Consider the following 6995-nt stretch of genomic DNA (forward strand, 5'->3'; position numbering starts at 1 on the left):
CTCCACCATCACCCATCACCGTTTTAAAATCATGTCCCTAAATTTAGCACTTTAATAAAATCACTTATTGCACTTAAAAAATCTGGAGTCTTGAACAAATGTATTAGACATAACGGTGCCAAAATGTTCAGTTACATTGTGATGACAACATACCACTGTCACACAGCTGTAGTCCATGGGCAAACAAAGCAGAGGCCACGCAGTGGGGCCCACAGCTCTGAAAACGGAAGGGAAAGTCACAACTCAGTTAACAGGAACTGGGGGGAAACACATACAGTAGAGAGGCAGGAGACTTTAAGTAAATGTAAAATGGCGGGGTTGATTCGTACCTGTGTGCTACTGAAAATACTGTTGTATCACTGTGTCCCTGTTGTCTGTGTCGTCCCCGTCGTCTTCCTCCTCTTCACTCTCCACAGGCTCCACAGCTGCTACAACACCACCATCTGGACCATCCTCCTGCAGGAAAGGCACCTGGCGTCGCAAAGCCAGGTTGTGAAGCATACAGCAGGCCACGATGATATGGCACACCTTCTTTGGTGAGTACATTAGGGATCCACCTGTCATATGCAGGCACCTAAACCTGGCCTTCAGGAGGCCGAAGGTCCGCTCGATGACCCTCCTAGTACGCCCATGGGCCTCATTGTACCGTTCCTCTGCCCTTGTCCTGGGATTCCTCACTGGGGTCAGTAGCCACGACAGGTTGGGGTAACCAGAGTCACCAATTAGCCACACACGGTGTCTCTGTAGCTGTTCCATCACATAAGGGATGCTGCTATTTCGCATGATGTACGCGTCATGCACTGACCCAGGGAACTTGGCATTTACATGGGAGATGTACTGGTCAGCCAAACAGACCACCTGGACATTCATCGAATGATAACTTTTTCTGTTCCTGTACACCTGCTCACTTTCACTGGGGGGAACCAAAGCCACATGGGTCCCATCAATGGCACCAATGATGTTGGGGATATGTCCAAGGGCATAGAAATCACCCTTCACTGTAGCCAAATCGCCCACCTCAGGGAAAACAATGTAGCTCCGCATGTATTTCATCAGGGCAGACAACACTCTGGACAAAACCTTAGAAAACATAGGCTGAGACATCCCTGATGATATGGCCACTGTTGTTTGGAATGATCCACTTGCCAAAAAATGGAGTACTGACAGAACCTGCACCAGAGGGGGAATCCCTGTGGGTTGGCGAATGGGGGACCTCAGGTCTGGCTCCAGCTGGGCACACAGTTCCTGTATAGTGGCTCGGTCAAGTCTGTATGTCAGTATGACATGTCTTTCTTCCATTGTCGACAGGTCCACCAGCGGTCTGTACACAGGAACATTCCTCCATCTCCTCGCAAGTCCCAGCGGACGGTGCCTAGGAAGGACAACATGGAGCATAGAGTCAAGCAACCCACAGGTACGTAACCACAGCTTGCACAGAACACGATTCGCTATGCATTGAATGGCTTGTATGAGTGGCAATGCAACGCCTAGGCCTGTGTGACGCAGTAGAAATTAAGCCATGTGGGCCCTTGAAATGGCGGCTGCCTGACCTGTGAAGTGTGACAATGGGATGTGAGGTCAATGCGCTGGCGTGGCACACCATGGCGGTAGGCGGTTGAAGACCGTGGCGCAAAGCAGCATTGGTTAACATTGAACCCTATGGGTCTCAGGAGCCAATGACGATGTGCGCCGGCGGTCGCGGTACGCACCACCGCGGTACGCACCGCCGCAGGCGTGACCGCCTTTTTCTATCTGCTTAATCACTCGAGACCTGATCATCCACAGGAGAGGACCTATACTGCAAGTGCTGCTGTGACCTCGGTCTGGAAGAGACAATGGCTGCTGCGACTGGGGAAAGGGCCCCTGCCTTCACATCTGAGGAATTGGAGAAACTTGTTGATGGGGTCCTCCCCCAGTATGCGCTGCTCTACGGTCCCCCAGACCAACAGGTAAGTACACTGGGACCATGCTTTGGGGGCAATGCCTGTGTTGAGTGGGGTGGATGAAAGATGGTGGGGAGGGGAGCAAATGAGGCATGCATTGCACGACAGATGAGAGCATGTGCCATATGGCAAGGTTGGGGAGGGGGGGCCACTCACATCGACCATGCAGAAAATGATGATATTTATTTTCCCACCCTGTCCATGTCACATAGGTCAGCTCCCATCAGAAGATCGACATTTGGCGTGCCATCGCCAAGGACGTCCGGACCCTGGGGGTCCACAACAGACGGGGCACCCACTGCCGAAAGAGGTGGGAGGACATCCGCTGCGGGAGCAGGAAGACCGCGGAGGCTCTGCTGGGGATGGCCTCCCAACTTAGGAGGGGTGCCACACGGCAATTGACCCCCCTGATGTCCCGGATCATGGCAGTGGCCTACCCCGATTTGGATGGGCGCGTGAGGACATCACAGCAGACACAAGGGGGTGAGTACCAGCACATTCTGCTATATTAGCGCACAGTGGAGGTGTCTGGGTGGGGGAGGAGGGCTGTGGGTATCTCTAGGCCAGGGCGATTTCTGTAGGCTAGGCCCCTCCGTAAGGCATGGCCCTGTGCCCCCGCCTCCCACCTCTGTAGGGGGGTTAAGTACAGCTATCCATGGCCCTGGGTCACCTATGTGTGCAGTTGTCGTCCATAGGCTTGTAGGCCAAGTCACAATAATTGAGTAGTGTACACCGAGTGCGTGGCGTAGTGCAGGGGGCTTCTGTGTCTGTCCTCTCCGCCAACGGTGTCGCTAATGCATGCACTCAACATGTAATTCTTTCTCCCCCCCCCCTTTTTTTTGGTCTTCCTGTTCATGTCTGCATTAGCATCATCAGGCGGAGGAGAAGTGGCATCGGAGCACGAGGGAGCTGCATCTCACATGGCCCCGGAGGGCCATGCAACCGACTCCGAGATCACCAGTGAGACGGAGGGCGAGGGGAGCTCCACAACGGGGACCCGTGGAGACGTCAGCGACACCGACACATCCTCGGAAGGGAGCTCCCTTGTGGTGGCGGCAACATCCGTGCCCACCGCAACAACAGGTACAGCCGCCACCCAGCGCGCCAGCTCCGCCCTCCCAGCAGCCCCTCAGCGTTCGTCCCGTGCCCGCTCGGCCAGGAAGGCGGGCATCTCCTTTGCCCCAGGCACCTCAGGCCCTGCCCCAGTTACCGCTGCTGCCCTCAGTGAGGAGATCATTGACCTCCTCCAGACGCTCATTGTTGGGCAGTCTACCCTTTTGAATGCCATCCAGGGTGTAGAAAGGGAGGTGCACTGGAGCAATGCATACCTGGAGGGCATTCATTCGGGTCAGGCTGTCCATCAGCGATCGTTCAACGCTCTGGCCTCAGCACTGACGGCAGCCATTGTCCCTGTCTCCTGCCTCCCCCCTCCAATTTCCTCATCCCAGTCCCACTCCCCTGATCCTCTGCCTATCCCAGCCACACCTACAGACCAGCCTGCACACACATCAACACCCAAGGGCAGCTCATCCAGACATAAGCACCACAGATCACACAAGCATTCACACATGCAACATCCACATGCAGACATGTCAACAGCCACTGCCTCCTCTGTGTCCCCCTCCTCCTCGTCTCCCTCCTCCCTCCCTGTGACGTCTCCACTCACACCTGCATGCACACCACCATCAGCCAGTACGTCCATCACCAGCACACCCACCAGAACACTCCGCACACGTGCAGTCACCACCCCACTGCCATTTACACGTCCCCTGTGTCCTCTCCCAGTGTGTCTGTCACCCCCTCTTCCAAACCACACAAACGCAGGCAGCCACCCACCCAACAGCCATCCACCTCACGACAGCCTCCGTCACAAGCACCTGCACCCAAAGACACCACACTTGACTCTCCTACAACCACATCCTCTTCCTCCACTCCCATACCCACTGCACCTACCCTTCCCACTGCTCCTAAAAAGTTTTTCCTCTCCAAAATTAACCTCTTTGCCTCACCTGACCCACCCCCTCCATCTCGTAAGAGTCCAAACAGCACCTCAGCCACCACAAGCCCTGCACCTACAAGGACCATAGTCCAGGGCTATTGGAGTCCACCAGCTTCTAGGGCAGCAACATCGGCCAGCAGCAAGGGGACAGCCAGCCCACCCCCTGGGAAAAAAACTAAAAAAGGGAAGGGCCGGCGCGAGAGGCCAGAGACTGCAGCCCCCAAAGGCACTACCCTGCCACCGTCACCTGGCACATCCACAAAGGGAGGCAAGGGCCCCAGAGAATCGGCGAAGGAGGGCAAGGGCAGCAGGGCGTACAAGTCCGGCAGCAGGCGAGCTGCCCCGGAGGGCCCCACCAGCCCCATTTCAGGTGTGAAGGAGGACACCCACGGGCCCAGGACTCCAGCACAGGAGGGCCCCGCAAGCGAAAGGTCGGATGGCGACTGAGCGGAAAATATTGGCCCGATCTGGTTCCCTGGGAACACATGTCAAGCACCGCTGAACAGGGCCCCGCCGTGACAAGCACCGCTGAACAGGGCCCCGCCGTGACAAGCACCGCTGAACAGGGCCCTTCCTGTCAAGCACCGCTGAATAGGGCCCCGCCGTGACAAGCACCGCTGAACAGGGCCCCGCCGTGACAAGCACCGCTGAACAGGGCCCTGCCGTGACAAGCACCGCCGAACTGGGCCCTTCAAGACAAGCACCGCTGAACAGGGCCCTTCCTGTCAAGCACCGCTGAACAGGGCCCTTCCTGTCAAGCACCGCTCCTCTGGGCCCTTCCTGTCAAGCACTGCTCCGCTGGGCCCTTCCTGTCAAGCACCACTCCGCTGGGCACCGCCGTCTCTGCACCGCTCCGCTGGGCCCTTCCTGTCAAGCACCGCTCCGCTGGGCCCTTCCTGTCAAGCACCGCTCCGCTGGGCACCGCCGTCTCTGCACCGCTCCGCTGGGCACTTCCTGTCAAGCACCGCTCTGCTGGGCCCTTCCTGTCAAGCACCGCTCCGCTGGGCCCTTCATCTCAAGCACTGCTCCGCTGGGCCCTTCCTCTCAGGCACCGCTCCGCTGGGCACTTCCTGTCAAGCACCACTCCGCTGGGCCCTTCATCTCAAGCACCGCTCCGCTGGGCATCGCCGTCTCTGCACCGCTCCGCTGGGCACTTCCTGTCAAGCACCGCTCCGCTGGGCCCTTCATCTCAAGCACCGCTGGCCCATTGGCAGGGCCGGATCTGTGTCGGCCAGGGCTTCACGAAGCACTCTGGGCACCATGCCTCCTCCAGAACCAGTGGAGTCTGTAATCCACTTGATGGACTGTGGCTTTGCACTCCCCAGGATGGTACAGTGGGCAACCCACCCACTGTAGAGACTTGTGAGACTGTGGCTTTGCACTCCCCAGGACGGTACAGTGGCATTGGAGGCCCCTCGTGGATCTGGCGTCGTGGACTCAACAGGCTGAGGTGCCCCCCCTTCCCTTCCCCCTGAGGTGCCTGTAGTTTTACTATCTGATGCCCCTGCAGTGTTCTCTCCAATGGAATCGGGTCTCGTGTGTGGGCTTTGCCCATGTGTTTAGGCCCATTGGCCCACGAACAATGGATGATAGCCAATATGGGCCGGACTTTTGACCTATGTATATATTGTTCATGATGTTATATATTTTATTTATATATTTCATATTTCACTTAACTTCAATTATGCTATAATATACTTCATTTTTAATGATCATTTCATTTTGTCTTTGCATTCTTCCGGGGGGTTTGGGGGGTGTCACTCTGACTTGTTGCTCTGCATTGATGTGTGTGTTGTAGTGGGTGAGGGTGGGGGTGGGTGTGTGGCATATGTGTGTCCCCGTAATTTTTTGCCTCCCCCCTCCCCTGTGTCGTAGGTGCAGTACTCACCGTTGTCATCTGCGCCGGCGTTCGTGCTCCTGGTAGAGGAGCAGGAAGACAATGGCTGGGAGGATGTGTAGTTCCGGTTCCATGCTGTCCAGATTCCTCGTGGAGTGTGTAGAGGTGAACGTTTTCCCGTTCGTAGTCTGTTTCTGCCGTGTTTTTATCGGCGGGGCTCCCGCCCTGGAAAAGGTGGCGGATTGGTGAGTTGTGATAGGGTGGGCGGTACATTGTCTGCCGCCTGTCTGTTGGCGGTGACCACCGCGCTGCTTGTCTGTCCCGCGCCGTGGCGGTCGGAGTGTTAAAGTGGCGGGCTGTGTTGGCGGTTCCCGCCAGGGTCGGAATTCCATTTTTTTGGCCGCCTGCATGTTTGCGGGTTGGCCGCCGCTTTAACACCGACCGCCAGGGTTAGAATGACCCCCTTAGTGTGTATGCAAGGCCTAGATATGTGTGACGCATTTAAAATTAATGCCATGTGGCCCCCTGAAATGGCGTCTGCCTGACCTGTAATGTGGGACAAGGGGATATGAGGTAACTGCGCTGGCGTTGTAAACCGTCGCGGTAGGGGGTCGAAGACCGCAGCGCATTTCTGCATTGGTTAACATTGGACCCTATGGGTCCAAGGAGCCAATGACGATGTACGCCGGCGGTGACGGTACGCACCGCCGCGGATGTGACCGCCATTTTCTCTCTGTTCAATCACTTGATACCTGATCTTCGACAGGAGAGGACCTACACTGCAAGTGCTGCTGTGACCTCAGTCTGGAAGAGACAATGGCTCATGTGTCTGGGGAAAGGGCCCCTGCCTTCAGCATGGAGGAGTTGGAAAAACTAGTGGATGGGGTCCTCCCCCAGTACACGGTACTCTACGGTCCGCCAGACAAACAGGTAAGTACACTGTGAGCATGCTGTATGCGCTATGCCTGTGTGGAGTGGTGTGGATGGAAGATGGGGGGGGAGAATGAGGTGTGCATGAAACGACGGTGAGTGCTTATGCGTCATGGCAAGGGTAGGGATGCGGGCCAATGACTGTGACGGTGCGGACGGTTATATCTTCTCCTTTCCCCCTATACTATTCCTGTAGGTCAGCGCCCACCAGAAGAAGAATATTTGGCGTGGCATCGCCAAGGAAGGTCGGGCCCTGGGGGTCCACCACAGACAGAGCACCCACTGC

This window comes from Pleurodeles waltl, chromosome 6 (assembly GCF_031143425.1).
Source record: "Pleurodeles waltl isolate 20211129_DDA chromosome 6, aPleWal1.hap1.20221129, whole genome shotgun sequence".
In the NCBI taxonomy this organism is placed as follows: Eukaryota; Metazoa; Chordata; class Amphibia; order Caudata; family Salamandridae; genus Pleurodeles; species Pleurodeles waltl.